The following is a 16,314-nucleotide window of genomic DNA, read 5'->3' as shown; positions in this document are numbered from 1 at the left end:
CATGTGAGAGAGACACATCCACCAATTGGTTGCAGGTGGGTACAGAACCTGCAACCGAAGTATGTGCCCTTGACTGGGAATGGAACCTGGGACCCTGAGGTCCAAGGGCCGACGTTCCAACCACTGAGCAACCGGCTAGGGTGAACATAGATTCTTTTTTTAACATTCTTAACAAAGTTTTAGAAAATCAAATACAGCTATATAAGAATACACCAAGCCCAAGTAAGGCCTGGCAGGTTGAGCATCGACTTATGAGCCAAGAGAAAGTGTCAACTATTGATGAAGGACTTTTAGGGAAAGGGTTATCACCTACATTGCTGGTAAAAACATAAACTGCTATCGCATTTTTTATTTTTCAAAGAAATGTGGCATCATTTTGAAATGGTTAATTCCACTCTGGGAATCTATTCCACAGGTCCTCAGAGCATAGATATAAATATGCTTATTACAATTTTGGTTTTAGTGGCAAAAACTGGAAAGAAAGTATTACCCATCAATCAATTAATGGTTAAATAGACTATGAAATAACCATACCTTGGGATATTATGCAACAGTTTTGTTTTGTTTTTTAATGGATTAGAGTTCCAGTAGCTGGGTGGAAAGATTTCCCTTAGGCAGTATTGAATGAAAAAACTAAGTTGAAAATCGTTTCTAAAAAAATAATCCAATTTTTGTAAGCAGTGACCAAAAAACCTTGTATGAATGTGTGTTAATAACACTTATGATATAGAGAAAAATATAAAAGGACAAAAAGAAGCTCTGATGCCATGGGTTATAGGGAGATAGACTGATATTGTAGGCCAGGAGTCCTCAAACTTTTTAAACAGGGGGCCAGTTCACTGTCCCTCAGACCGTTGGAGGGCCGGACTATAGTTTAAAAAATACTATGAACAAATTCCTTATGCACACTGCACATATCTTATTTTGAAGTAAAAAAACAAAACGGCAAACACACCTGCCTGTGGCCCGCGGGCCGTGGTTGGAGGACGCCTGCTGTAGGCTAAAGGAAGAAGGGAGCCAAGACAAAAGTTCACTAAAAAATAAAGTTTAACGTCTCCACACATGTAATTCCTTCTTCTATCAGAGAGATGTGTTTGAGAACGCTGCCCAGTAAGTGAATTACTACAAAACAAAGCTTATTTCCTACAGATTGCAAATTGTGTCCATTCAAAAAACTAAGCCATAAAAGTAATAATAAATTCCCATTCAAATACCAAAAGTGGAAGTGCCCCTGTAGTTGCTAGATGGGATGCTGCCCCATTCATGAATCGTTCAATTAAGCCAATTAGATCTTCAAAAAAATTAAAATACAAAATAAACACCATACAGGCCTAGCTTTGAGTGGGTTATAAACATTAAAAGAGATTAACGCCTTTAAAATGTATCATACACATTCTAAGTACAATAAATGTGAGAGATACATTTTTTGGAAGACTATGAAATAACCATACCTTGTAAACCACCACACACAATTTTTTACTAGCCCATACACTTCTCAAGTATTTTAAGCTATTAAAAAAATTCATATGCTTACATGGAAAAAGCTTTTCTGATAAGATTAAAAGTACTTAAAAGAGACTAAAACATAAATCTAAAAGTATCTAGGGTATTATTTTAGGTACATTAAGGATCTAAATGAAGAAAATAAACTAATCCAGAATATGCCAGTATGGCCCTGCCTTTGGGCTTAGCTGTGCTGCTTTTTCCCTGGTCTGCCTATACCTTAACCCATGTTTCCTTTACCTTTAAATTTCACTCTTTATTTTCAGCATAAGCCTTGGTACATAGTAAAAGGTGAACCATCTTCCTAATTTTCCTCAAAGAATTATGGATGCCTCTAATTGCATAGTCCCTTCAAGGATTGATTAGGTGGATATCTCTGGGCTGATATACATGAGGTTTCTTTGTGTTGTTGTTTTTAATGTCCTTTTAAAGTGAATTTTGGAAGGAGATAAAAATTAACGCAATAATAATCAATGACTATCTCATAGGAGCTAGATTCTAGATGGTGGTACCTCTTTTGTGCAATGTGGACTTTCAAAATTTTGGCTTATTAAGAGTAAGTGAAAGGAAGAGAGCATTGGAATGAAATGAAAAAAATTACTTTACTGGAAATCAAGGTTCTAGTTCTGACTCAGCCACATTCTAGTTATGTTACCGTCACTTGACTTTAATTTCCTCATCAATAAAATGGTAACATGTCCAAACTACCTTATAGAATTGTCAAGATGAAACTAAAAGCACTCTGTAAACCACCACACTAGTAAAAGCAATGTTTTACTAGCCCATACTTCTCATGTATTCTAAGCTATCTATCTATATCTACACTAATAAAAGAGAAAGATGCAAATTGACTGTACCTTCGCGACACCCACCAGCCAATCAGGAGTGAGTATGCAAATTAACCCAACAAAGATGGTGGGTTAATTTGCATATGCAGGCGCAGAGCAGCCAGGGGCGGGGCGGGACGCTTGCATCATCACCATGGTGACGACACAGGCATTCTGCACTGCCCCAGCAGGGTCTCTAGGCAGTGTGAGAAGGCGGGGCCAGAGCGAAAAGAGGAAGCTCCGGGGCCGGAGCAGAAAGGCGGTGCTGGCAGCCAGGGAAAGGAAGGCCCATTCCTGCACGAATCTTCGTGCATTGGGCTTCTAATAAATATATAAAAGCCTAAGCAACTGAATGGCCGAACAACAGAATGACCGGTCCACTGGTCACTATGACAAGCACTGACCACCAGGGGACAGAGGCTCAACACACAGGATCGGGCTCCCTCCTGTCTTAATCGGGCCTGCAGGGATTGGGCCGAAACAGGCTATCCAACATTCCCCAAGAGGTCCCAGATTGCCAGCGGGCGCAGGTCAGGCCTAGGGACCCCACCAGTGCACAAATCCGTGCACCGGGCCTCAAGTTTATAAAGAAAACACAACTGCTTCAACCTTTAGCCTTGGTATAGCCCCAATATACTAAATAGACAGCTAAGTGTGCAATAATTCCATCAATGCTCTTTATAGATGCATTAAGACTTTACTTATTTCTTGTTATACAATCTCAAAACAAAATACTTTGTGTTTAAGTGTCCTGTATTTCTATCTAAAGTAGAAAAGCTAAAACACATTGCAGAGGATTTCACTCTTTAAACATCTAACCAATTTAATGTACAATTTCTTTCTAAATATCCCTTCAAGTAACACCTATGATAAATTACAATTGACTCTGACCTGTAAAACTGACTGGTTTTCAAGTTTTTTCTTCTATTGTTCTTCTGCAAAAAAAAAAAAAAATATATATATATATATATATATATATATATATATATATATATATATATATATATATTCCTATATTCAAACATTTTTTATCAAGGCTAAAATTCACATCATTTCTAAATAAAATATCATATATCAAATCTCTTTAGCAATATGAAAAAAATCATTAAATAATAAATATCACATAAAGGATATCTTTAAAACTTTATTAATCAACTAGTGTTCCCATTGCAGGAAAAATCCTGCAACAGGGTTTCCTGCTGCACTCTACCCCGCCCCGCCTCTGCTCCTCCCTTGTCCCCCGGCCCACCTTCTCTGCCAGCCCACCTGCTTTTCCCTTCTCCCCCGGCCCCACCTCCGCTCCTCCCTTCTCCTCCCCCCAGCTTGCTTGCTTCTCCACAGCTTTGCTCCCTTCTGCAGCTCTTGGCTTCTTTCTACGCTGTCTTGATATGCAAATTAGCCGCCATCTTTGTTGGGGTAATTTGCATACTCGTCCTGATTGGTTGGTGGGCTGGCTTGTGCATAGCGAAGGTGCGGTCAATTTGCATATTTGTCTATTATTAGGTAGGATCATTATTATTTTTGTTTTGCCCAAATAAACTTTCCTTAAATTCATTATAGCACTGCATGCCCTACTGTCCAAGTATATCTCCGGATTTATTTTTGGAAAAGAAAGTTTTTTTGTGATATGGCAAATGACAGAAGTTTAACCAAAACACCATAAGGTCATCACCTCTAGAGGATAACAGAAAAGGAGTTGTGAAATCACCACAGTTGCCAAAATACCTTTTTCATTTGTTTCTTCCACTTGGAGGTCTGCTTTGCTTTTCTATAAAAAATAAACTATCTCCATGAAGAATTTTTGCCAATCCCTGAAACCTTTGGTCTCTCATATAGAAGCAATTTTTCCCCATGCATTTAGTTTAAAGGAACTTACAGCGTTTGGTCCATTTATCACAAATTACTTTGTATTATAATTTTCTACGTAAGTCTTGCCTCCCCTACCTGATTTTCAGCACATTAATGATGATGTCCTACCCATTTTCATATATGATTTCAGATACATGGTAGAAGCTAAATAAGTACAGGTCAAATGGATAAGTAGGCATTTCTAAAAGACTAAAGGCCCGATGCATGAAATTCAGACAAAAGTAGGCCTTCCTTCCCCCAGCTGCCGGCACCGGCTTCCCTCTGGACCCAGGACCCGGGCTTCCCTCACAGCCCCGGGTTCGTCTTGAAGATCATCCGGTCTAATTAGCATATTAAGCTTTTATTATTATAGATAAGATGTTTTATTACATTTATTATGCATCTGACTTTAATAGCTTTATCAAATAGCAAAATGCATATTGGCCAGAATTTACTGGTCTACAATTACCACTATGGTTCTGTAGCAGTTGTCTTCTAAAAGTTTTTGGTTTAGGTCTCATGATTTGTTTTAGTACATAAATTAGCAAAAGAAGTGCTGGCTTCTACATGGAAGTAAACATTCTAGTCAATGTATTCTAGTAAATGTAGTATGCCAATATAACCTACAGCTTAATGCATGATTTTATTATAGATTATAGTGACACACTATATCTACTAGAAAACCTCTAAACACAGTATTTATTTGTATAATACTCTCACTTTTTTGCTCTACTCTATAACAAGACTAACTCTGTAAAGTCTATTGACTGATGGAGGGAAGAGTAACACAAGGGAAGTTCAAAGGCTTTCCAGTGTTTGAATCTCTGCTTTAAACCTAACTGGCTATTGACCATGATGCTATTACTTTGGTGAAAATCAGTTTCCACATCTATAGACTAGAAACCAAAATATCATGCATGCATACTCAATAGGTATTCTTTAATACAGAAGGTAATCTCTTCATATATACAGTGTACTCCTGAAACCTGTTTAAAACTAAATTATGCCAGAGACAAAAGAAAAATTATAAAGTCTGTAATTACACACAATCTATTAAATACTGTCATTAAAAATAGATATATAGTACCAGTACTTTTGTATGTTTTGTAATATAGTCTTCAGAATTTTATCAGCTTAACTCCATTAAGCATTTTCAGTAAAGATTCACTATTCAACACACCTAATGATTTCTTTGTCTCAATTGTGTATCAAGATAATAAACCCTGTTTCTCATAACTAAAAGCAGCACTTTCATTTTCCCTTTTTTCTATTCAGTTTGTTAATGAAAGGCAAAAAGTAACATTTTCAAATAGTTTTTCAAATATGGCAAAATTGCAAGGGGGGTTGAGAAGGATGTCACTTGGCAAACACTGCCACACAATAGCTAAAAAAAAGGCATTCATGAAATGATGTTCATAAATCAAAATTCAATGTGTAAACGGTACTTTAAGGGTCTCAACATACAATATTCAAAGTCGCAATTATTTAAAAGTGAACTATTCATACCTGTTTACTAAAAGTACATATAAATAAATTAACACATGAAAAGCACAGTGCCTAACTTCTGCATTATAGTAGCTGTTCAATGAAGAGTAGCTATTTTATTTTGTTGCTACTACTCATTCTGAATGGCTGCTTTTAAAAGAAGCATCAATATACTGGAGTAGACTATTATTATCAAGCACTAAGTATGTACAAGGTTCTATGTACTAGATGCTTTCCAAACATAACCACAATTTGAATCCTCAAAAAAAATTCTGCAATGTTGGCATTATTTATTCTTGTTTTTGTTTTTTATTAACTAATCAGTAAACAAGGCTTGGAGAATTAACTTGGTCACTCAGGTAACAACTGGTTAGAGGTTTCAAATCCAGCAATGACTCTACTACAAGGTTTCATTTTGCAAGAAAATAAGTTTCAGAAAAAATGGAGTGAATTATGGAATTTGTTTCTTCCACTTGCAGGTTTACTTTGCTTTCCTATAAAAAAATAATAGAGTTGAATATATTTCGCTAGAGATAAAAAGACTTAGGTAGGAAATGACCATGATATTGGCATTGAGCTACTTGAAAGGATTATCATATGGACTGCATTCCTCAGTTTGATCTTTCAATAAGTATTTTAGCACTATATAATCAGTCACTATATTAGGCACTGTGTTAGAAGCCAGTAAAGTAACAATGAAGAAGATTCATTTCCTGCTCTCATGAGACCTATTATTGGGAGGGGACAAGGCAAATCAAGAAGCAATTACACCAAAATTTTGCTATGGTGCCAAAGAATAAAGACTGGAGCCCAGCATATTCTTAAAGCAAGTGATGATAAATAAGAGTCACACAAAACGTGATGTTTAACAGTGATTGTTATAGCAGGAGCAGGAGTTAGGCAAGGTATATGTGTGACACAAAAAGAATCCACAATGAATTATATTGATGAGCTAGTTTGAGTGTTTAGGCAGAGTTTGAAAAAAATATTTTTTTTGTTTCTTAACTGGAGAAAATGTAGCTAGGGAGAAATTATGTAAATTAATACTGTTCTTAATTTTCTCAAATTTTTGAGAAATTTGAGAAATGCACATGACAGAAAACTGTGCATACAAATAAAATGTGTTCAATAAATTTCAAATACCCATTTGAGATCTCTATCATCTACCTTCCTTTATTGTGCATATGTTTGTATTGCAACAATGTTTGAGTCTAACTAAGGGACCTAAGCCATAAATCAGACATAGCTTAATCAACAGAATCTTGGCTTAACTAGGGATTTGCAGATCAATAAACTCTTCTAAATTATAGTACAACAGCACAAATTTAATGATTCTATTTAAAAAATTAAGGGCACTTTTAATTACCTGTTGATAGAAGTTTTAGTTGACTCATTAAGGAAGACTAGAGGTTTACCATTTCTAAATAATCATTGTTGATTTTTATTTTCAATTATCTGTAACTGATCATGGGAACTGTATTTTCATGTTTTGTTTTGTTTTTCTTTTTGAAAAGCTCAGATACCTCACCTACTTGATATAATGTTAATGGCAACTTTTATACCAGCTACATAGAAACTTCCTAAGAGTGACTTTCTCAAGGTCATGGAGCAAATCTCTGGTTAGACAGGAATGGAATTCATGACCTTTGACTGCCAGAAATTTTCTACCCACTCTCGGAAATTCCTGCTCCATAAGTGTAATTTATATGCTTAGTTTCTAAGGCTGGAAAGTTCAAGTCTTTTAGGGCAGGAGGTAAGGAGTAGGGAGAGAGTCGTTTTCCTGTCAAATCAGTTGCCACACCAGTCCTTCATAGTTTTGCAAAGTAATTTTTACCCACATTATCTCATTTCACCCTTACCACAGCCCTGTAAACTACACATTTTTCTTCCCATTTCACAAACTCAGGTTAAGAAATTTAACCAAGGTCATTTAACCAAGCAAGAAAGTCCTGACTCAAACTGATATTTCTGCCACTTAAACCAGTCCTGATTCCAGTGTGTATAATATTAGCAAATACCTAGTAATTAAATGAATGAAGGTTTTCTTTACAGTTGTCTATTTCATTTTTCACAATAACCCATCTTGGTTGCTGTTAGGTATTGGTTTGCTTTTTGGGTGGCAGTGTTGTTTCCATGTTTTGTAATGAGTTTGCTTGTCAATATAAAAAAAAAAATTAAAAGGCAAGAATAGTATTACTAAACATAGAATTTGAAAAAACAAACTTTGGCCCAGCTGGTGTGGCCCAGTGGTTGAGTGTTGACCTAGGAGGTCACAGTTTGATTCCCAGACAAGGCACCTGCCAGGGTTGATGGCTCAATCCCCAGTGGGGGCTGTGCAGGAGGCAGCCTATCAATGATTCTCTCTCATCATTGGTGTTTCTGTCCCCCTCTCCCTCTCCCTTCCTCTCTGAAATCAATAAAAACATATTTAAAAAAGCAAACTTTGTGTGTTTTCCCCCTTTTTTATATAAGTGGGGGGCTTTTTAACTGTAATTATTGGTCATAATGTATATGGTTTGAAGGATATGTACAAATATAGGTAAAGAATATAAAAACATGCATTAATATTATATGTACACATATATATCTACATATGCAAAATGGTGAATATATGTATTGTTGTGAAAAGTTCCCTCTTATCTACAGTTTTGCTTTCCAAGGTTTCAGTATCCTTGGTCAAAAAAACATTACATGGACCATTCCAGAAATAAACAATTAATGTTTTAAATCATATGCTGTTCTGAGTAGCGTGATGAAATCTCCAGACATCCAACTCAGTCCTGCCCAGGATGTGACATCCCTTTGTCCAGCATGTCCATACTGTATATACTCCCCACCCTTAGTCATTTAGTAGCCAGCTGGGTTACCAGATCGACTGTTGTGGTATCAAAGTGCCTGGGTTCAACCTGGGTTCAAGTAACCCTTATTGTTGTTGTTAATCCTCACTTGAGGATATTTTTTCCATTGATTTTTAGAAAGGGAGGAAGGGGAGAGAGAAGGATGGGGAGGGAGAGGGAGAGGGAGAGGGAGAGGGAGAGGGAGAGGGAGAGGGAGAGAGAGAGAGAGAGAGAGAGAGAGAGAGAGAGAGAAACATCGATGTGAGACACATTGATTGGTTGCCTCCTCCATGAGCCCTGACCAGGGCCAGGGATAGGTACCTGCCCGTGACAGGGAATCGAACCCACTACTCTTTGGTGATTATAGTAATTCGGACATGCCAAAGAGAAGCCATGAAGTGTTTCCTTTAAGTGAAAAGATACATATGGATAGGAGAAAAAAATACACAAGGTGCTCCTTTCAATCCACAGTTTCAGGCATCCACTGGGGTCTTGAAATATATCCCCCACAAATAACGGGGGACTACTGTATACTTGTAAGCACGGTGAATATAGCACTTGGAACACAATTCCTGGGTGTCTAGGCCAGCAACTGGTAATATGGCAGCTTCTATAGCCTGTGCTGGGATAGGAAAACTATCCCAAAGCTCTCCCGTTTTCCCCTTCTCTCCTTCCCTGCAGCAACACAGCAAGAAGCAACGGCTTCCTGCTAGTCCATCTGTACCCAAGAGCAGTATTGTTTGGACCAGTCCAATCATTATACTAATAAATATTTTTAAATATATGCCATAGAATTAGCAACAAAATAAAAGTGCAACTTTAAGTGGGGGTGCGGGGGGGGAGTGGGAGAAGAAAGACCATAGGAGGACAGAATTCTTTGGGTGTATATCCTATAATCCACTGCCAGACCAAAACAAATTTTTATGGAGCAATATGACTACTCAAGTAGCCACTTTTATGACAATAAACACCCAAAACCGAAAAATCCTTTTGTAACATAATTACTGAGAATATACAGGGAAAGTAACCATTTAATCCACAGCATGTGTTCTCCACCACAGAAGTGAAACGCTGACATCAGATGGGGTGTGGCTGGTCTAGGCCCTGAGAGTGAATTCTGGCCAGCTGAAGTCAGTCCTCTGGGCAGGCTTGGGATCTAGAAACCACCAAGCAGTCTCATAGAGCCTAAGGCTGCTGACCTTCTGGGCACAGGGCAAGGCCCATCTGTTTACATGCATTTTGATTTTGGGAGGGGTGATTGTGGTGGATGAGTTCAGGCAGTGGTTACAGGGTGTTGCCAATAATTTAATTTTAATATTTTTACCCTTACATTTTGTACATGCTTAAAACGGAAAACTGTGCATAACTTGTAGACTGAAAAACAAATAAATATGAATTTTAAAATGGAAAATAAACTAACATTAGGCAATATATAGATATTTCCACTCTACAATCATATAGTATTTTCAAAATGTAAATGATAGAGGTAAACTACTGAAACCTATTTTAGGATTTATTAACGAAAATGAAAGTTGTTTTCTAAAAGAAAAAGTTAACCATGGTGTCCATTCTAAATGAAACTGTTTTGGGATTTTTTTAGCTCTTCTTCATCAATCAACATGGAAGCATGAGTGAGGAAACTTATCTAAAAAAAAAAAAAAATTAACTTCTCAAATGAGTTTGTACCATTTCTAGTTTTGTAGAATAAACTCCTTTGTATTAATACACAAATCAACTACATCTAGATTTAAGAATGTGACACTCCAAGAATGTTTCTTGCACAATATAAAGAAAACAAACTGACACCCCATTTTAATGTGATTATTCTAATTTGCAGAAATATGCAACTCCACACTTACCCTTTTGTACAATGGTGAAAATGTCCAGGACCTTTACATATTCACTATTTAACAATATCACTTCACTGATAAGGTTACTCAATACTAGCTTAACCAACACTGGCTTGAGTTCAAAATGCCCTCAGTACAGGCCTAGAGGCCTCAGCTTAGAGACGCACTCATGTGTCTTTACACAGATTAAAAACAAACAAACAAAAACAACAACCACACAAAACCACTATATTTAAGACCAAATACTTCATTAAGCTAATAACAGCCTGCTTCAAGATATGACATCTAAAACTCACTCTGAGTCTATTAAAGTCCATGTTTACCTTTCATAAGAGGTGGGGAAGTAATCCCTGAGGAACATATAAATCGTTAAAGGGCCAGAACACTGTCGCTATTATTATATGCCTGATTCGTGCTCTAGGGAATGACCATCCAGCATCCTCCTTTGCTTTTCCCTGGGCCAGGGAGAGTGAGCACACAGGGCGTGCAGTCCCTCCCTTGTCTGTACACACATAGGCTGCAGCTGTAGTAAACAACCACCAGCCAAGAGTTGCTAAGGTCAAGGTCTCAAATGCTACACCAGGACCAGTTTCTCCCAAATGACATTCAGTTGTTGAAAAGGAACTTTGTAGATAAAAAAAATATATATATTAAGGGCTCATTACCACAACAATTTTCATTCAATAAATAGCCATACAAAGCATTCCAAAATAAAGTTTAGCTGACCATAGTGTCCTTTAAATATGTATTAATAAATCACTGTAGCACTTCGCAAATAAACAGAAACCCCTCGAGAATGTTTTGTTTACCAGACACAGCTATGTTGGCTACACAGTTTTAGTTCATAAATTATGAAAATTTTATGTGAAAATATTCCAAATTGTATTGTACCAGCTTAAGTATATTTCATAATAGTTAGGAATTAGAAAGTAGAATTATAAACCTCTTTCCTAAATACATTACAAATGTCTGCCAATTCTGGTACCCTCAAATTGCTCTCTCTCCAACTCAGAGCAGCTTAACATACTCTAGGTAGTCTTCAGATAGAGCAGGCTGCAGCGATAAAGAATACCTTATGCAATTGAAATGTTTGTCCTTCAACATCCTATTTCTACTAAGCTTCTACAGTTAAACATTTTCTAGCCTAAAAGTACATCCCTTTATCATAACCAATTCCTATGTGGTTTTTTAAAATGTAAAAAACATTTAAATGAGGTCTGCAAATAGCACAAGCAGGTTTTTTGGAGGGTGGGAGTGTGTGTGGGGGGGGGGAGAGGGTGGGGGGAATAGGGGTACTGTTTTTATTAAATGCCAGTTCCAAAGAGTATTTCTTAGAAGATGGTATACACCCACTCTTCCAAGTGACCACTCCTATCCCCATCACAAGTTGCTGCCTGTAAAAAGCCACCAAATTTATTTTAAAGCATTTACTCATCTACACAACTCTATCGTCCAGTAAGAAAAGGGCATGGAGGCGGCTAGGTGGATTTGCAGAATGACGTGTATTTGATTGGCAGATGTCTATGAAGCCACTAGATGCACATGCACTAAATGTAAATAGAGCTGCTCATCTCCCCGGTGTTACAGGGAAACTGACAGAATTCTAAAGCTGATTTAAAATAAAATATCTGAGTGCTCCAGGAGAATTCTATTAGCCAGTGGAATTGCTTAAAACAATCCATATAGAGCCATTCTTAAACCATCTGCACAGTTAAATTAGAGAGCTGGCAATATTAACCACACAAACTGTTTATCCAGATTACACATTCCGTTGTACTAATACTCTTTAACTCAACACAGTCAGCTTGTATCAACTGAATTAAGGCTATTACTATTAAAGTATGCAAAAACTGGAAGAGCAGGCTGAAGGGGGTTGGGAAGCTGCGGGGCACATAACAAAGGAATTGGTACTTTTTCCAAGCATTTGCCTCAAATACACTTCGAAACAGAACTGTTGAGTGCACCCCACCCTTTTCCCCAAAGATAAAAGTTTCCAAAGTTCTAATAGGCAGCTCTCTACCCAACAAAAGCAGGATTGATTCTCCCGGTAGGGGAGCATCTAACAAGAACAGCAACTCATGTCGCGGAGGTCAAGTCCGAGTCCTCAGCGCGAGCTTCTAAGGCAAGAAGTGGCTCCTAGGCCGGCTAGGCAGGCTGTCCAGGCCAGGGTGGACGTGCAAAGTTGCCCCTTGTCAACTCGGGCCGAGTCCCCCGTAATTGAAAATAACAGCCACGGGGCAGCCCCTGGCTACTTCCATGGATGAGGCACTGTAGCAAGTGACAGTTACACATCATTACGACCAGAGACAATAATGAATGTAGCACCAGGACCACTATTCATGCCAGCAGTGTCATCTCCGCCTTAACCCCTTCCCCTCCACTCTCCCCAGCGCACACCCGCAGCCCACACGGCCCGGTGCGGCAGCTATTCGCCGAACTCGCTCTCTTCCTGGGGGCAAACTACTTCCACAAGCATCCCCCACCCCCAGGTCAGCCCTGGTGTTTATTTCTCATCTTTGGCAACTGTCAGGCAAACACAGCAACCAACAATTCCACTAGGGATAGAAAAACATTTGCTTAATTCACGTTACTTGATAAGTTCTTTAAAAAAAAAAAGAAAAGGAAAGAAAGAAACGTATATATTGGGGTGGGGGCTCCTTCTTTCTTCTTCACGAATACGACGGACGTTACTTGCTTTGCAATAGCATCGCCTTCCCTGGGCCCCCTCCCGCTTCCCAACACTTTCCCCCTTTAAGAACACAGACCAACCAAAATGATTTAACTTGAGCAGATGACAGAAGGAAAATAAAACATGTTAAAGAGAATACGGTCCGATTTGGGATGGCAAAAAAAAAAGAAGAAGAAGAAAAGAGAGAGCGGAGGGGGTTGTTTATTTTGATAAGAAACGGAATCGGCACAGACCTGAACAGAAGCTGCAGAGCAGGAGAAATTGTTTTCTTTCCCTCACACAGAGTCCCCCTCTCTCCCTTTCTCTCGCTCACACGCGCGCGCGCACTCACACACTCACTCTCGCACACACTCGGCGGCCACCGCGCACACTCACGCGCACACTCGCACACGCACTGGCAGAGCCTCTCAGCTGCTCTCTGCAGTTTCTCAGGAAATGAATGGGGGGCAACCCAGGGAACTGTTGTACTTGCAAATGACTTACCCGGATCACATGATGCGCTAAATGTAGGGTGGGCCGGTGGGTGGAGGCAGCGGAGCCGCGAGCCCGGGTCTAGCGTGGGGAGCCTCGCCAGGCCCGCATCGAATTACCCCGGGGCCCTGCCGAGGGGGTTGCAGGACGCCGTGCTCCTCCCTTGCAGCCCGCAGCTCAGGAAACCGGAGAGGTGCTGGGGGGGGGGGGTGGGGCGGGGCGGGGCGGGGTGAGGTTGGGGGGTGAAAACACCAAACCCCCAAACAAAAGAGCTCTGGGTCCTCCTCCCCCAGAAACAAAGCCCCGCCGCTGCGGGCGAGCCCTGGGGTGGGGCCGAGGGCGGGGGCGGCGGCGGGGAGGGGCGCGCTCAGCAGGCGCTAAGTCGCTTTATTGCCATAAAATGGGGCCCCCGAGCCGCTCCGCCCGAGGATTAGGAGGCGGGCTCTGAGTGTGATGGTTGAAATCCCCTGTGGGAAACTAACCCCTCCCCGTTCGCAGAGGTAGAAGGCAACACCCACTGCCCGGCCCTCGCTCCGCCGCCCGGGCCGCCGGCTGGGGGGTGGGTCCGCGGCGACTCCACCCCGCCCCACCCCGCCCCACCCTCGCCCCCGCCCCCAGCCTCGGCCGGCGCCCGCTTCCCTTTCACCTGCACCACCTTGCCGCGGCACCCAAAATAACCCACACATGGCCACCGCGCCCGGGGAGCCCGCGGGGCCTCGCGGGGGGCGGAACCCCGGGATCTCCACTCGCCGGGCGCGGACTCGCTCGGAGCCGCGAGAAAGTCCCCTCTTTTGTGTCAGAGCGGGCATGGCAGCCTTAGGAAGAGAATTCGGGGACAAATACAGCGCGGAGCCCGCAAGGGCCCCCCTCCCGTGCCCCCTGGGGGGGTAAGGCGGGGGGTGAGAGGAGGGGCCGCGGCGCCCGCGCTCTCCCCGCGGCTCACCCGCCAGCTAACTTGGAAAGGTGTGGGCGGAGCTGGCGGGGCGGCCGCTCTCGGGGGCCGCCCCCGGGCGCCGGGCATCGCCCGCGCGGGGCCACAAAGGGGTCGGGCAGGGGGTGCGGGGCCGGGCGGTACCCTCCCCGCGGGAGTGCGCGTGAGGGTGCGGCGGGCGGGGCGCGGGGCGTGTAACGCGGGGGAATCATTGTTTGGGTTCCGGAGCTACACGCGTTGCGGGCGAGGCGGGGGCGTCCTCCCTCCCCGCCCTTCACCTTGGAGGGATGAGAGGGGGCGAGGCCGAGACGCTGGCTCCGCTTCGGAGCCCCCGGAGCGGTGGCGCCCGCCCGCGCTAGTTATTTAGGAAAGCGGGAGAACTTGCTGGAGGGGCGGGGAGGGGAGCTGGAGCCGCAGACCCCTGCCGAGGCCGCGCGCCGGGGCGGTGGGGTTGGGGGCACAAGGGAGTCTGGCCCTGCGTCCCTGAAGGGCGCCCCGAGCTCTGGGCTGCCCCCGGACCCGAGTCCTTGACGCCTTCGCCCGCGACCCCTCCCGCCCGCCTCGCTGCCCAGGGGACGGATCCGCGGGGCTCCCGGGCTGCCCAGAGGAGGCGGCGGCGCGACCCGGCCGTTCTCTCCGCGGCCCGGAGGGCGGGGGGTCAGGGAGGCGGGGGTTGTTGGGGAGGAGACTGGGCGGAAGCCGTGGGCGGGATGCGGGGAATGGGCTGGACTCGGGGCGGTCACCGATTGAGGTTGCGTGAGCCACTTTCTTGCAAACCTAGGTGAGCGCGCCGAGGCTCCCGGGCGGGCAGGACGCCGTGCACGGTCCCCCTGTGTCCGCCCCGCGTGGGAACCCGCCCGTGGGTGGGAAGGCCGCTAAGGGAAAGTTTATGTTGGGGCAGGAAGATTTGCAGTGTGTGACCTGCAGTAGGATAAGAAGAGAAACAAGGGAGAGGCCGAGAAACAGGAAATGAGAGCCAAGAGTCGCATTCTAGCCGGGAAAAGCCTCGCCTAGTTTTACATTTTGCGTGGCATTTTCCAAATACTTCTCCTAGTAAAGGCGCCAAGTGCGTTATCGGTGAAAACAAAAGCGATGGCCAGCCTGGTGCGTTCTCTGCCTCCCGCCACAACCTGCACGTGAGGACGAGGAGAAATGTGGTCCCGCCTGCAGGGTGTGCTTCCACAGCCCACTTCCAGCCCTGCCCGGAGGAATCAGGGGGCCTGTGTCTTACAAATAAAACAGCCGGGAGGGAAGGTGCCTCTGACCTGACCCTAGGGCTTCGAAGAACAAATAAGTGTGAAAGTGTTGAAAACTGTAGACCGACCACTCCTTAAGCAAAGTATCCTTAGAGGAGGAAAGCAGTGGGAGCGGGAAGGCCATGCAAACCCACGTCCGAAAACGTGGGGGGCGGCCAGGGAATGAGGAACTCGGGAGGCAAATGGAACCTGCAGGCTAAGGGGGTGTGTCGCTGGGACGTGGGTCTCTGTTCAGGGCAAACAGCTCTGGACCCCACCCTCTGGGCTGATCCTGGGCACCTGTAAACAGTCCTGTAAACTCCATTACATCGGGATAGAAACGACATGAAAAGACAAGTTTGAAAACGGTATCAACAAATGCACAATATTTAAACGAAAAACTTGCCTCTGCTAGAAACACTGTAGTGCTTCCCTCTAGGTGGGGCGGGGAGAAGCAGAGAGAGATGGAGGTGAGTTTAACTGTAAGAGTGGAAGGACTCTGTAAGAAATGTCATCGTGGCAGCTCTTTCTCAGAGAGATAGCTGAGTGGCGGACTGACCATAAATATATTCTTTTAAAATATATATATTTTATTGATTTTTTTACAGAGAGGAAGGGAGTGGGATAAAGAGTTAAAA

General features: G+C 43.0%; 1 protein-coding gene across 2 annotated transcripts in view; it reads right to left on the bottom strand.

Annotated features, from left to right (window-relative positions):
* The window catches only part of KLF12 (KLF transcription factor 12), a 451,985-nt gene extending 437,978 nt beyond the window's left edge, over nucleotides 1-14,007 (bottom strand). Inside the window, exon 1 of one of the 2 annotated variants that reach the window (XM_079778508.1) lies at nucleotides 13,273-14,007. The gene's annotated coding sequence lies outside the window, so the exon portion shown is untranslated. The remainder of the gene's footprint in view (nucleotides 1-13,272) is intronic. The other variant, XM_079778507.1, reaches the window with a different exon arrangement.
* Nucleotides 14,008-16,314: the final 2,307 nt, after the last annotated feature.

The sequence above is a fragment of the Cnephaeus nilssonii genome (assembly GCF_951640355.1).
Source record: "Cnephaeus nilssonii genome assembly, chromosome: 8".
Classification (NCBI taxonomy): Eukaryota; Metazoa; Chordata; class Mammalia; order Chiroptera; family Vespertilionidae; genus Cnephaeus; species Cnephaeus nilssonii.
Note: the sequence above shows the minus strand (reverse complement) of the source record. Positions and strands in the feature narration are given on the sequence as shown.